Source organism: Anguilla rostrata, chromosome 11 (assembly GCF_018555375.3).
Source record: "Anguilla rostrata isolate EN2019 chromosome 11, ASM1855537v3, whole genome shotgun sequence".
Classification (NCBI taxonomy): Eukaryota; Metazoa; Chordata; class Actinopteri; order Anguilliformes; family Anguillidae; genus Anguilla; species Anguilla rostrata.
This window is the reverse complement of record NC_057943.1, coordinates 3,831,906-3,847,298: the sequence shown is the minus strand read 5'-3', so window position 1 is coordinate 3,847,298 and position 15,393 is coordinate 3,831,906. Positions and strand designations below refer to the sequence as shown.

Sequence of the window (15,393 nt, the reverse complement as noted above, 5' to 3'; positions counted from 1 at the left end):
CAGCACAAATCCATAATATCAGCTGATAAACCACTGAGCACTGAGCATTGAGCAAGAGAGGCCAACTGTGATCGCATAACACAATGAGAAATGGCTTGACAAATTAGGGGCGAAATCATTTTAATATCACATCCCATTAGCATATCTGCAGTAGGGTCTGCAGAATAATGGGGACTTTAATGGTGTTAATTTGTGAACCCATCATATCCTATAGAAATAAGATGTTATGATATAAAAGGAGAGACAAACTATTAATATATCAACAGTATAATCCAGATAGGCAGAAATATATATTATGCAGTAAATATGGTCTCATTTGGCCCTTATCCACAGAGCTAATTTTCAGTAACTGAAATTTAGTCTTTTACTTGCTTTTATATATGCAGTCACTTAAAAAAAATATGTTTGAACTTCAGGATGAACTCAGTGAGCTCACAGAATATGGCTTAATCTTCTTTGAAAACTTATAATTAATTGGTATTTTCCAACCAAACTGCAAGTGTTGAATTTCAGCAATTTAAAGTCAATGACTAAAAACAGCCAGTACATTAATGATTCATTTCAACACCACACACAGCTGCCATTTTGCCCGACCTGGGAAGTTTTCTGTTCCAACAGAACTTAGCTGAAATAGTTGCAACCTGGTTGCTGGCAACGTTGTTCATTTCCATGCCACAGATCCTAAGTTTTCACTAAAAGTCAAAAGGCAGTACCATGGTAGTGGAGACGAAAAGTATGCGCGCATGGAAATGGCAGACGGAGGTAAACAGCGCCCTCACTGGTGACAAACAGGAACTGACTGAAATCCCTTGGTAACAGACTGCACTAGGAGCAAACTGCTGGATAAAACAGAAAGGAAAATCATAGTGAAAAAGGTTCACACAATCTTTCCCTTTAAAGCCACTATTTGTCTTCTCTTTCACCCTGCCTGACTGCGTCACATTTTTAAAAAACTTGTAAATAAACTGATTTCTAAACGTGGATTCTAAACGACCATCTTCATTTCCCTTACACACAACCATAATATGTAAAATCAACAGCAACCTTTCACCCTGCATAAAGGTGACCTTTATAAAATAAAGCACAATCATTATTATTGACAAAGATATTACCATAGGCTGTCTGGCTTATATCGCTAACATAATTACCGCAGCTTGTTTGGCGGATGTCACCATTGAACATGACGGATAAACAGCACTTTCCGGAGATTAGATAAGAGGAGCTGTGTTTTCCCAAAAGAAACCGGTCGCACGTGTTTGTCCGTGATGACTGGATTTGTCCTGTGTGTGTGTGTGTGTAGAAAAGCAAGACACGTCAGCCTTTAACTCACGCAAGATAAGTCTGTGTGGTAAGCACTGGACTGAGAGGAAGCCATTTTGGCTAGGGGTCAGGGCCGGGTCATTCGACCGGGCTTTTACTCCGTCACCCTCGGCAGACGGGGTGATGAGCGCAGTATTCACCGCGTGCTCAGCTCACCGCTCACAGCTCACCGCTCGCAGCTCACCGCTCACAGACGTCTAGACCGAGCAGAAACTAAAATAGGCTCCGTTTAAAACTGGCTTGGGGCTTCTGCGCTTGGTCCTCAGTGGCAGGTAGCACATTCCCAGCCAAACGCGTAATGTTTTCGCAATGTTACTGGAATGTTCTGTCAACGTTATGACGCTGCCACTACATTGCAGCAACACTGTGAGAACGTCTGGCGCTAGCTGGCACTAGCTCATTCAGTGTGAGTCAGTAGGATAAGGCCATACCTTTTCCATCTATATCCAAGCTATGCTAGATGTGAAAATAAGCATCCTACTGGTAATAGCTAAATCTCACCTTAGCATGTCAATACACAAACATCGAATAAAATGCTTTAAAGCATGGTGGAATGATGCTTCATTGCACAGGTAAGGATCTAGCCACAGTCTTTTGTGGCTCACCATAACCCTTCAACCAGCCTCCTCTCTTGATCATCCCCACTGTCTCACCAGATCGCTTTCACTGGTGCGATATACACATCTCATCATAGCTCCACACGAACGAAAGAACAATAACAACCAACAAATCTACTCCGGAATGTTCTGACTCCAGGCTTTCTGACTGTCTCGCTCTCTCTCTCTCTCTCCCTCTCTCTCTGTCTGTCTCTCGCTCTCTCTCTCACTCTCCCATTCTCTAGGTGTTTGCTTCAAAACATGACCTAATTTTTTCTGCCTGAGCGAAGCGGCGAGATCTGTCACGGTTCGAGTTCTCTCTCTCTCTCTCTCTCTCTCTCTACGCTAACGCCAAAGCTCCCGATTGCGCTCGACGGCTCACAAAGAGGAGAAACAACACTAGGGGAGGAGGAGGAGGAGGAGGAGGAGGAGGAGGAAAAAAAACTGACAAGACAGTGAAAAGCAGAGGCAACCATCGCATGGCAACAATGTGGAAAATCCCCTGCTAAAAATAGTGGCATATCGCAGGGCAGGCAGCGCTGATAGAACAGCCAATAACCTTTCACCCCTGGGGCACTGTCGGATGGGGGGTGTGGGGGGTTAGTGGAGTGGCGGGGGGGGGGTCGGTCCATCCGTACGTAATTTGGATGAGTGACTCGGATCCAGATGTCTCGACCGAGCCGCCAAGGTCAAGCCCGTGTTAACAAATGGCGTTGGGGAGCTGGGCGCATGAATGCATAAATATCCAACCGCCACTCACTCTTATGCATTGTGTGTGTTCACTCACACTGAGGAGGGGGGCTCGACGAAGGCACTAGAACCTTCCGGAAGGTTCAATCTCCACCTTCCCTTCCACAGCGTTTGCCAAGGAAGCTCAAACCTCTCGACAAGAGACGCGCCCACCCTTCGGCGACGCATTGGAACCATTTTGTGACTCTCTGGTCCAATCAGTTGGTTGCACTCAACAGGTTCCTCTGGAGATCTCGATACCGTTTCTTCAGTCATTTCCCACTAACCGCATTTAATGATATGAATCTGTCAGCACACGAGAAATCTTTTGCTCGAAAGGATTATTTTTGCAGGGTTTTTAATGAGTGAACCAATCAAATCAAAGAGAGCAGAATACAGAAGGCATACATCGTATTATGGAATCATGAGTCTACATGCAGTCCAAAAATAAACATGTTTGCGTATCTGTCATTACTACACTCCCAAAACTGCATGGAGGTGATAACAAAAAATTCACAATTCCTCCATACAAGTCGATGTATTTGCCAACATATTCATAGAATAACGTTCATAGAATAAGAATGCACAATTTTGAGCATACAAGGCAATGGCATTTAAAATTAAAACCACTCGAGATAACCAAGCAACTGCGGCTCCCAAAAACGCAATCTGTTGAAGAGTATCACCGTAAACAGCTGACTCATCACAGTACTCATCACTGAAAAGCAATTCATTGCATTTAAAATCACACAGACCTGCACACTGCTTGAGCCTCTTCCAAAACGGCAAACTCAGCACGTGACAAACTCTGAACACAATGCAAAGAAGGAAGCACTCCGCGTGCCTCTCCCAGACAGAAACGCTCACTAATAACAGCCTCGGGTCAGGGCGTCGCGGCGGCCTGACCTGTGAGAACCGGGTCCGTTAAAAAAGCACAACAGCGGCGCGTCTTTAAGCGCTCAGCAAGGCTGTAATTACGGCTGATCGCCCGGCAGAGCTCAGCGCCGGGCTACAATTACGCTGTCCCGTGATCGCCATGGCGACGTTCACTTCCCGTCCTGTCCTTCGACGGTGGAAAGGAAAAGGCCAACCGCACGCGGGACCAGGTGCGGAGTTCAGATAGGAAAAGAGCGGGAAACTGCTCTGCCCGACAGCTTAGCCTCGGCTCACGGAGTAGCGGCATCCATCTCACATCCATCTATTCTGACACATAAAAGGTTTCCAATGTTTACTCGGAAAAGATCTGTATTCAACGTTTCTATCAAAGATCAGACCATGCGAGCTGCCCTTGGTCAAGGCACTTTACCCAAATTGCTTCAGTTAAAAATATCCTGCTGTATAAATGTCTAATATGCAGAAATATAGTCTGTGTAAGTCGCTTTGGATAAGAGCATCTGCTAAATGCCATCACGCAATGTATCATAAAGAGAGCACCTCACCATATCACAACAGACATTAAGCATCCACTTGAGTGAAGCATGACAGCCATTAGGACCCACATCCTTCAACACAATGGGCAGGTTAGACAGTTAAAGTGGAGAATTAAATGAGCGATTTTGTAATGTTGTCAGAAGTTAGTTTTCTACAAAAAGTGGCAGTCTCTCGTGGCAGAACCTCAGTGCTTCTAAATTTAGGCTACGGTACACGCCTCCCATCGCACAGTGTCCCCCTCGCCGCACTTGAGGGAATTGAGGAAAGAGTGCCCTCTACTGGTCAGTCAGCGCTATGTCCAGCTGCAAGCAGTGCTTTGTGACGGTGTCCTTTCCAAGAACTGAAGAGGTCCGACTATTCTGGGCCAGAAATGGTCTGGAAGCAGTTATGATGCCACGTCAACAAACAGCAGACTGTGATTCACCAGAGCAAGTTACGCTTTCCTGAGAGCAAATTGCTTTCAAAAGGAATGCGTCAAGTATCAGGGAAAATAAAATCAATAATTCAAACAAAGATCATTAAATAAATAGGTGCTCATAACAAAGACCAAAGGCTTAGCCTGTCACATAAAGATCAGGTTCAATTTGTTCTATCTATTATCGGTTTCAAAGGAACGTTCAGTTTGAAGCGGTTTAATTTCACATCGGGAGCTTGACAAGTATTTCAACGGAAAACCAGATCAAATTGTGTTAGCCTGGTTCACACCCCCCAAATCAGGGTTGAAAACACTGAGTTTTCTATTTGCAGTGCAAAGGCATACCTGCCTGCTCTCAGTCCAAAAGTATACTAGGGAGATCATTCAGAATGTCTTATTCACACATAACACCACAGGACCATAAATCACTTCCTGATGTTGTTCTGTGCCATGTTGAGTCAGTATTACTTTATACTTTACATCAAAACATTTTTTGGAGTCACACAGGCACATTTAATCAACTAGAACAACACATTTTAAGTCTGGCTTTCCCTTTCTTTCCTGAGTTATAAACTAGCTTTTTCCTACTTTCTGGGAACAACCTGTTTCAAAACAGTTGAGACCTGGTTCTTATTAACATACCTCTACCAAACCAGGTCATAGGTATATTTACTGGTCTTTAGAAAGCATGGGAACTATTTGCTTTTCAGTTTTCAATATTTCACAGGGTCCATGTGTTTTTATTTTAGCATTGTGTAGTTAAAAGATTTTGTATTTCATCTACTGTATGAAAGGCAAATCCTACTGTACAAAGATACATAAATTTGTGTAAAAGTGCACTCATTTGCAAACTATAAATACAGAGAAGTCCTTATATTACATATAGCCCACTGTAAGTACTCTATATAATGGTGTACAACAGCCAGAGTCAAACATTCATTGGAAAATGGTAGGCAGCTAACCACTGGCAGCAATGCTGCATGGGGGGGGGGGGGGGGTGGGTGATAATAAGAGCCTGACTGAAAAGGGGTCCTCAAATAATTGTGCAGGGATGGGGTGACCTGGGATGATGGGGCCCAATACGAGATCTTTTCATGGGGCCCCGAAATCGCTGGCGCCGCCCATGACCACAGGCACACCTGAGTTACCTGTTACCTCTCTCAGAGTGCACCTCCCTTACGCCCAGCTCAACCATTCTAACGGAGGAGCTGAAGGCGCCATTGGATGTTCCAGATCGTCCTCTCCAGCCAATGCCTCAGTCAACTATCAGCCAAGACAACTGAATCATTTAAAATAAATTTCTTTTAACTGACAGATTTAAAAAAAACAGCTTTAATATTTATAGCATTGAGGATAGTTTGGTAGAACAATGAATTTTCTTGTTATCTTTTACATTTTTCATAACCAAAATCACCTGAATAATACATGATTTCAGACAGTAAATGTCAGGCTTGTTACTTTATAAGTGTCCTTCATAGACTCTTTCCAACTTTAACCCTTTAAGGTTTAAGATCACAAATATGAGATTAGACTGTTCTTAACTGAACATTCCATTGCTGAAGACACAAAGGCAGCACACCTGCAGAATAAATTATTTTGACTGGCACATCAAAAAGCAGTTGAAGTTCTTTGTATTGTAAAGCAGAAATTAATTCATAAAAATACAATAAACAGCATTTAGCCAGTTAACTGTCCATACCTTCTCACTATTCAGCAACTAAACCTTCTTGAACTGTTCACTTATTTGGATATACGGCTAGATAAATTAACCCTTTAAGGTGTAAGGTGTAAGACCACAGATGAGTGATTAGAATGTTCTTAACCGAACATTCTAACATTCTATTGTTAACATAATAATACTGGTAATTGAGAGCAATGGAGTTCTAGAACACTGGACTAATGCTGAAAAAAAAAACATTCCAAAAAACCTGCTCTTCAAAGGGTTAATCATCAACCAGCTTAAGACCATCAGCAAATCTAGACAAATATCAGAAGGCAAAATGATAAAGAGGTTCTGAACGCGCTTATTGTTTCAGTGTGATGTCACAATGCACTGGCGCCAGTGTTCTGGTGAGTTTCCCTGAGAAAGAGACTAGTGGAGAGGGGGACTGCGAGTTCTATAAGTGGAAGCTTGTGTTGTCAGCACTACGAGATACACACACAGCGCCTCACAGTCACCGCAGAGAGAGAGGAAAAAAAACCTGTGTTTGACACCTTGACTGCGCTACGTTAAAAAGAGGGAGAGACTGCGCTATGCGCACAGCGTCCCACATTCTCTCAAATGCACACCCTGTCCCACATGCCTGAGAAAGAGAGAGAGAGAGCAAGACAGGGGAGGGGGTAGTAAAAAAAAAAAAAAAAAAGACTTTGATTTAGGCTCTGATTAAAATATTCACACCAAGCCTCTAGTGGCAGTGCGTGCACTGCCCTGAATGTCTAATTAGAAACTGGAAGCAGAGGCTGTCCTAATTATACTCAGAACTGCACACTTTCTCCCTCTCTCTCTCTCTCATCCACTTTCCTTTTTCCCATCCCTCCATATCTCCAGCTGACTGCGCCCGCCACCAACTACTAAATCATCTTCCCCCCGTTTCCCCTCTCAACTTGCTTGTTTCATCACTTTCGCTCTTTATATTTCTTTTTCTTCTTCTTCTTCTTCTTCTTTTTTTATATAACTGTGGCTTTGTGCACATCTTTAATTTGAGAGTGAAAGTGCCTTTAGGACTCCTGGGTGAGCCCCGCCCACCCCAACACCGCTGTCCTATAAAAAGACAAGAAGGGTCATGGCTGCAATAAAAAAAAAAAAGGCTGAAGGAGATTTTCCCAGCATTCTCTGTGGTGCTCAACTGGTCCCCCCCACCCCACCCCACCCCACCCCACCCTGAGCCAACGTGTGAACAGCACCCTAAATAGACCCTCTGCATTCGCTCCACATCCTCATACATCTACTCTGTGTGCCACTGAACACTTTTTTCCCCACTGAACACACTTTCCAATGTTGCACTGACACTATTTCCTGTAGTAGCTGTGTCGTGTTGCAACAACACTCTAATACAGTATGTTACTGATGATTGACGGTATAGTAAATGACAATACACAACATCATAGATATGACTGAAAAGAGAAATGTCTAGTTAAAATTTTTCTCAATGTACGTAGTATAGTTTTCAGAGTTAAGTTAAATAAGAAGGTAATATGGCATTTCCCATTCTGTACGATTGCAAATTTAAAGTAGTGTTTCAGTTTTTAATGCAACATTCTGAATGGTAATGATAGTTAAAAGATTTATGTAAATGTATGGTAATATGTTGTGTATATTTCGTATAATAACAAAAAACAGGGTTGGCAGATTTGGCAAAAATCTAAATAGGTTTATACTAGTTAACAGCATTGACATGAAGTAGTTAAATAAGACAAGCAAGGTAAGGTGAATAGAGTAAGACGTTGGACATGGCATCCATCCATCCATCCATTATCTATACCCGCTTATCCTGGGCAGGGCAATGGGGGTGCTGGAGCCTATCCCAGCATGCATTGGGGCGAGAGGCAGGAATACACCCTGGACAGGCCACCAATCTATCGCAGTGGACATGGCATTAGAATGAAAAATAAAATCAAACGCCATTTTGTCCTGGGGGAGAAAACGATGACCCCGAACACTTTGGTAGGCAGCCACACGTTCAGACACACAAACACAAGCCTACATGAGAGAGCATGAGAGGGGAAGTACTGCTGGGGAAATCTGAAGCCTCTTCCACACCAGTCCACCCTGAATGATTCACACTGCTCTACTGTAGGTACGGGACATTTTTTTTTTTTTTTTTTTTTACCCGAAACTTCTCAACCAGTTTCAGTCCTCCCTGGCACTTCAGCGGTGGGGCCGATCACCAAACATAATGCAGGAAGTCCACATCTAAGCACAGGAACTCCACACACAAAAAAATGGGCTGTATCCTTGGCAACAGACACAATTAAAATGTTAGAAGCCACGGGGAGACGGGAAGGTGCAAGATACCGCAGGTGCCAGCACAGGCCACGTAGAGAGTCTATCACGGGCGTCGCACGGCCTCGCTCACTCGGACGAAATTCAGGAGGCGGAACAGCGCTGTTCGGAGTGACTGTTTTTCCGAGAGGGAGCCGATTCAGGAACTTTGGTCGATTCCTTTTTTTTTTTTTTTTTTTTTAATATTTAATTTTGACGTCAGTCACTGATGGACTTGCATTGTTAATGAAACGTGTAAAATCAAAACGTTCAACCGGTTCAGTTCAAACTCATCAATTAAATAGCGTGCTATTAAGTGCCCCAGAGGTTTATGTTTTCATTATTTATACACAGACAGAATTGTTATACCTGCTCTATTAACCATACATTATTTAACTTCACTGTCTATTCCATGGGCAGGACGGTGGTGCATTGTAATTGTAAACTGTCCAAGGGTATAAGTGTGTGACTGGATGGTGAGTGAATGGTGTGTGTGTGCCCTGCGATAAATTGGCGGCCTGTCCGGGGTGTATTCCTGCCTCTCGCCCAGTGCATGCTGGGATAGGCTCCAGCACCCTCTGTGACCCTGGCCAGGATATGCGTGTATAGATAATGGATAATGGCTGGACGGATGGATATTACCAAATTACATTAGAATTACAGTTTCAATAAGGAGTCGGAGAAGGAAAATGAACGAAGGAGTCAAGAGGAAGAAGTAAGGAGGAGAAGAGCGAGCCCAAGTATAACCGCAAATGCCTGTATTTGCCGAAAAGCCGCGAAGCGCTAAGGCATAGCCAGCAGATAGCTTTTAATACTGAAGGAGAGCGAGGCCTAACACGGAAAGAGGTGTACAAAATGAGCTAGAATGAGTTTTTATTTTTTAAGAAAATACACACTATGTGGCCCAAAGTATGTGGACACCTGACATCCAACATCTCATCCAGAATTATGGGCATTAATATGGAGTTGAGCCACCCGTTGCTGCTATAACAACCTCCACTCTTATGGGAAGGCTTTAAACTAGATGGTGGAGCATTGCTGCAGGGATTTGGGTCCATTCAGCCAGAAGAGCATTAGTGAGGTTGGGTACTGGATTGGGGCGATTAGGCCTGGCTCGCAGTTGGCTTTCCAATTGATCCCACAAGTTTCGCATGTGGTTGAGGGTCAAAGCTCTGTGCAGGCCAGTCAAGTTCGTCCACACCGATATCAACAAAACCATTTCCATATGGACCTCCCTGTGTGCCCGAGGGCACTGTCATGCTGAAACAGGAAAGGGCCTTCCCCAAAACTGTTGGGGAAGCAGAGAATCATCTAGAATGTGATCGGATGCTGTAGAATAAAAAATTCGCCTTCACTGGAACTAAGGGGCTTAGCCCAAACCATGAAAAACAGCCCCAGACCAAATGGTGTCCATATACGTTCGGTCATATACTGTGTGCGAGAAGGACAGGGAACAGTCCAGAGACATGTGAGGACATAAAGCGCCACACCGAGTAATGTGTTCAGCATTAAATCAACTCTTACGGAGTATACGGTCCCCATTTAACATATGTACTCTGTCAGAGTTAAATTAACACTGGACATTTTACTGAGTATTTCCCGTCAGGTAAGGTGCACCTCGTGCCATGAGACCAAAGGTTGTAGCTCTACAGCATCTGAATACGACACGTGCAAAATAATTTGCTTATAATAGGAAAAATAAATAAAAACCTGGCAGTCACCAACTAGATATGAAATGCACATTTGTGGGGGTCCTCCTAACTTGAAACACTGCCACAGACAATCAACGAGGGCACCCTTGCTACAAAAATAGGCTTGCCACTATGGAGTCAAAATATAGCACAACCACATTAGCTACCGCAGATGAATCTGCCACTTGCACCATAATTGCACGCGCACGATACGACCACTAAACAACTTGCACACAACCGTGACCGATGCCTACACATTGATTAAGTGTTTGGAACCACCGCCTACCCACCCACCCCAAAAAAAACAACAAAAAAAAAACAAGACGACACAAATTCAGATTCCTGCAGTCAACACTCACATAGCCTACACGTCCATACTGTCGGAGGTAAGAAAATACACCGTCACACCTCACACCCTCTCCCCGTCTCGTTCACAGGCATGCACACCAATACGCGGACAAATATATGGCACACGACGGGGAGGGACTGGAGTGTATGCCATATTTTGAACTATACCTGTTTGTGCCTGCACCGTCTCTGTACGCAGCCCTTGCGTGGTGAGAATGTGAAAACCTTCAGTGCTGACCCAGCGACCAGCCTCCAAGCACAAGGTAGCAGCAAACTCCGGATAATTTCGCCAGGATTCTCCTGTTTACACGAAATGATAAATGTCCGATTCCCGCAGCAGAGCGTCTCCAAGTTTCAAAAGCCTCTTCAAATGGATGTCAAATGGAAGCGTAAAAAAATTCAAATAAAAAAAAACCTTGGGCCAAAAACGAATGTTGCACCAGGGTCAAAGAAAAATAAAATTTGCTCTTGAAAAAAAAACCTCTTAAAACAGCCAGTGATGCAGTATTGCCGATCTTGCGTTAAACATAGATTGGGGATGTGCTATAACCACATAAACATTTTGATGGCACGTTGATTAAAATGCACAAAGGCGGAAAGAGCGCATGAAATTCTGACTGTTTTCATTCATGCAAAACCCGGTCAGTTTAACAGCAGCTTCGATAATTAAGTCACAAACTGGGAAGCCCGTGTCTGTATGCGAGAGCAAAGCACGCACTCAGAATACCAGACTGAAACGCGAAGGAAAATAGCTGCGCCCTTTTCTTAGCTCCAGAGCCGAGTCCGAGAGAACGGAAGAAACCTGAAAAAAGATCATTTATTGCGTCTTGTGTCTCAAGACGGAATTCCACATCCTTATTTAAGACATCTGAGGGGGGAAATCGTGCAAGGATTTGTCTTATTTAAAGGCATCCGGAGGCCCTTATCGGAGCACGCGTGTATTCCTCGGGTACATAGAGATCACATATACATCAATATATAGCTATATTCTCTGCTTCCAGCACCATGTCCAGTTGATAGATCAAGTAGCTCGATTTTGAAAATCCGCTCTCATTCCTAAAAAATAAAAAAATAAAAATCAACTTGTGAATTAGAATTTCCGTTATTTAAAGACCTTCATCAAAAGTCTTGCTCTGCGACATCGGATCCCAACCGTTTTCGAAGCACAAATTTCAATTAGGAGTGCGTAGCCCGTTTTAGGTAGCAGCATTTATCTACTTCTCTGTGAAGGGCTGGGGTTTCCATTCGGTTTGACCTGCAGTCTCGTTTCTCGTGCACGTTGGTCCAGAAGTCCTCAGCATCCTCAGCGCAGAAGCCTCGAGCTCAACGAAAATATGAAATCAACATATGTGTTCAGCATATACACGGTGATATTTTAACCCAGTAAGCCGGGTAAAGCTTGATTGTCTGCTCTTTTAATTAATAAAAAAAAAAACATACACACGCATACACGCTACACACACACAGCCGCCGCAAATGCGCACGCTTTTACAATCCCCACCCCCGTCACATATCTCACAAACATACTTAGGCGCGTACAGTAGCAGTGCCTGGCTTTGCACTCGGAGGACCAAACCAATCCCGTCCCCTCAACCCGCTCAGTATTCCGCTGCCATGCCCTCGACTGTTAACCCTTCCGTGGCTGAACACTTGTTTATTTCCCCTTTAGGAAATAATACGCCTCACGATGATGGTCATCGTTACGCAAAAAAGATCCCCCACGACCCGTAAAAGTAGACTCAGGACCGCATTTTTTAAAAACTTAAGGTAACATTTCCAGTTCCGAGATTTTTATTTTTTTTTTAAATCATGGTGCCAATTGCAATTTGGTATCATTTTGATATTGGCGACGCTCGCGACAAATGCTGTGAGCGCAATTTGACAGTACGGTAGCCTATCTTGTAGTTTCTCATTTTTCTCAAGATTTGAGGTTTCTTACTGATGCCAGTAGTATGAATATTTCATAGGATTTAATTAAGTAGATAAAAAGTAGCATAAAATAAGTAACTAAAAGCGAACACTGTTACTGTAAACCAGTGCAAAGTTCTGCAGGGAAAAACGAACATGTAAACAGCTTGGTACTGTATTAAAACCAATACAGAATATGTAATTGTGATGTCATGATTGAATATGTGGTTTGAAAAAAACTACGGGAATAAAAAGAAAGACAATCACGAAATGGGCCATGAACGCGCAATTCCATATAGTGGGCTACAGAACAAGGGGACGCAATCAGGCAAATTCGTTTTTGAAAGCATTTCTATCCAACGTGCTGAACTGATGGCTTTGTTGTCTAAGGGCAGACACGCTGAGCATAATGCGTAATGAGTCCGTGGGCTCCTGATCTTCCACTGGTTTACGATGGGCATTGGCCTTACAAGCTCAGTCTGTGCTTCCCTTCCCATCGACGGTGCGCAGAGCGAAATTTCCGTTCGAGCAGAGAAACGGTTAAAATACCAGGACTATAATCCACAGATGGCGCCGGTAGAGATTATAAACTGGGAAATGGGGGTGGGAACGGAGTGTATGTGGCGATTACATTGATCTGGGACGGGTGATGTGAATGTGTTAAATGTGTGCAATATGTCGTTTGGCATACTGTGTCAAACACATACAGTTGCAGGAAAACGTTGTGAACCCTTTGGAATTACTTGGATTTCTGCATTAAGTACTCATTAGATGTCGTCTGATCTTCATCAAAATCAAAGGTAGTCAATCTTCAGCAATAGACAAACACAATCTGCATATACTAATGACAAATAATTGTACTTCTTGTCAATACTGAATGCATCGTTTAAACAGTCACTGTCTAGGTTGGAGAAAGTATTTGAACCTCGAGGCTAATGACTTCTCCAAAAGCTAATTGGAATCAGGTGTTCCAATCAATGAGATGAGATTGGAGGTGTGGGTTGGAGTTCCCCTGCCCAATAAAAAAAAGCCACAGTCTGGTTACTGATAGTCTTCTCAAGAAACATCTGTTCATCTGAACCACGCCCTTACCAAACCAATTTGGTTTGTTTGTCAATAACAATAAAGAGCAGGGTGTTCATCAATCCACAATAAGACTAGTTGTCTACAAATGGAGGAAATTCTGTAGGCATACTGTTGCTACTCTCCCTAGAAGTGGGCTTCTTGCAAAGATCATGGCAAAGAGCGCAGTGTGCAATTCTGAAGCAGGTCAAAAAGAATCCCTTAGGTAACAACAAAGGACCAGCAAAAATCCCTTGAACTTGCTGAAGTCTCTGTTCATGTGTCCATTATAAGAAAAACACTAAAGAGGAATGGTATCCGTGGGAGGACACAATGGAGGAAACCACTGCTCTCCAAAAAAACACTGCTGCACTGTCTAAAGTTTGCAAAAGACCACTTTGATGTTCCACAACGCTTCTGGGACAATGTCCAATGGACGACTGAGACGAAAGTTTAACTATTTTGAGGAAATGCACGACGCTATGTTTGGAGGGGAAATAACCTGCTGACCAACACCAAGACCTCATCCCAGCTGTGAAGCCTGGTGGAAGGAGCACCATGGTTTGGGGCTGCTCTGCTGCCTCAGGGGCCTGAATAGCTTGCGATCATTTAGGGAACAAAGAATTCAAAAGTGCACAGAGAAATTTTGCAGAAGAATGTCAGGGTAGCGACATTCAACAACATAATGCTTTAAGCAGAAGAAAATCTTGTGTTTTGGGAATGGCCAAGTCAGAGTCCAGACCTTAACCCAATTGAGACGTTGTGGCATGACCTGAAGAGGGCTGTTCACACAAGAAATCCAAGAAATATCGATGAACTGAAGTAGTTTAGCAAGGAAGACTGGTCTAAAATTCCTCCTGACTGTTGCGAAAGTCTGATTGGCAGCTATAGGGAACATTTGGTGGAGATCATTGCTGCTAAAGAGGTCCTACCAGTTACTAGGTACAAGGGTTCGCATACTTTTGACAGCCTGAACGGTGAATATTTAGACAATGTGTTCAATAGAGACATGAAAAGTGCAATATATTGTGTGTTATTTGTTTGAGCAGACTGTGTTTTGTCTATTATCGTGACTTAAATGGAGATCAGACCACATTTAATGAATTAATTAATGCAGAAATCCAGGTAGTTCCAAAGGGTTCACAAACTTTTTCTCGCAGCTGTATTTTGAGATTGACTTGGAGTCAAGTCCATGAATACGTCAGGTCTGTGCATCCTGTAGTATTAGATTACAATGTCCCCATTGGACCTTTTGGTCAATAGATGGTTATAGTCAAACCATAGATCCAGCCAAGGCAGTTGGTCATGAAGTTCAAAGAGAAGGCTGCCTGAAAATTCTCTATTCAAGATTTTCACCAATTGGATCAACCTCCTGGTTACACCATAAAGCAGGGTTGGCCAACCCAGGTTCTGAAGAGCCGCAGGATCTGCTGGTTTTTGTCCCTGTGACCCTGTGGCTCCCCAGGACCAGGGTTGACCACCCCTGTGTTGAAGGGTATTCACAATGACCATGTAAAATTGGTCCAACTTCGGCTAGCTGCCTATAGCCTTTGCTTCTGCTTTCTGTTTCCACTAGTCCTTTCTGTCATATCAATTGCTTTCTAAAGAAACTCTAGTCTTCTTGAACCAATGCCTGCTTTTTCTTCTCCCATAGCTTAAAATTAATTAGCAATTGGTGCTTCTCTCCAAGAGAGTGATCTACATGATCCTAAGCAATTTGTCTTTTTAGATAGTAACTCCAATGATGTCACATCCCTGCTTCAGTTAACTGTTGCTTTCCAGTGGTCATTAGCAGCCTTAACATTAAAATTGCACGAAGAACAGGTCACATAAAACAGGTCCTTTGTATTGGGATTGTACGACTCAATATTTACACGTGCAAGTAACCTCTGAACACTGCAATAACAATAT

The 15,393-nt window shown here is 43.3% G+C and overlaps 1 protein-coding gene across 1 annotated transcript in view; it reads right to left on the bottom strand.

Moving 5' to 3' along the window:
* The window catches only part of ccdc120a (coiled-coil domain containing 120a), a 58,822-nt gene extending 46,988 nt beyond the window's left edge, over positions 1–11,834 (bottom strand). Inside the window, exons 1-2 of the mRNA XM_064300573.1 lie at positions 11,731–11,834; positions 10,681–11,568 (exon numbers count right to left, since the gene is read on the bottom strand). The gene's annotated coding sequence lies outside the window, so the exon portion shown is untranslated. The remainder of the gene's footprint in view (positions 1–10,680; positions 11,569–11,730) is intronic.
* Between the last annotated feature and the right edge of the window lie 3,559 nt (positions 11,835–15,393).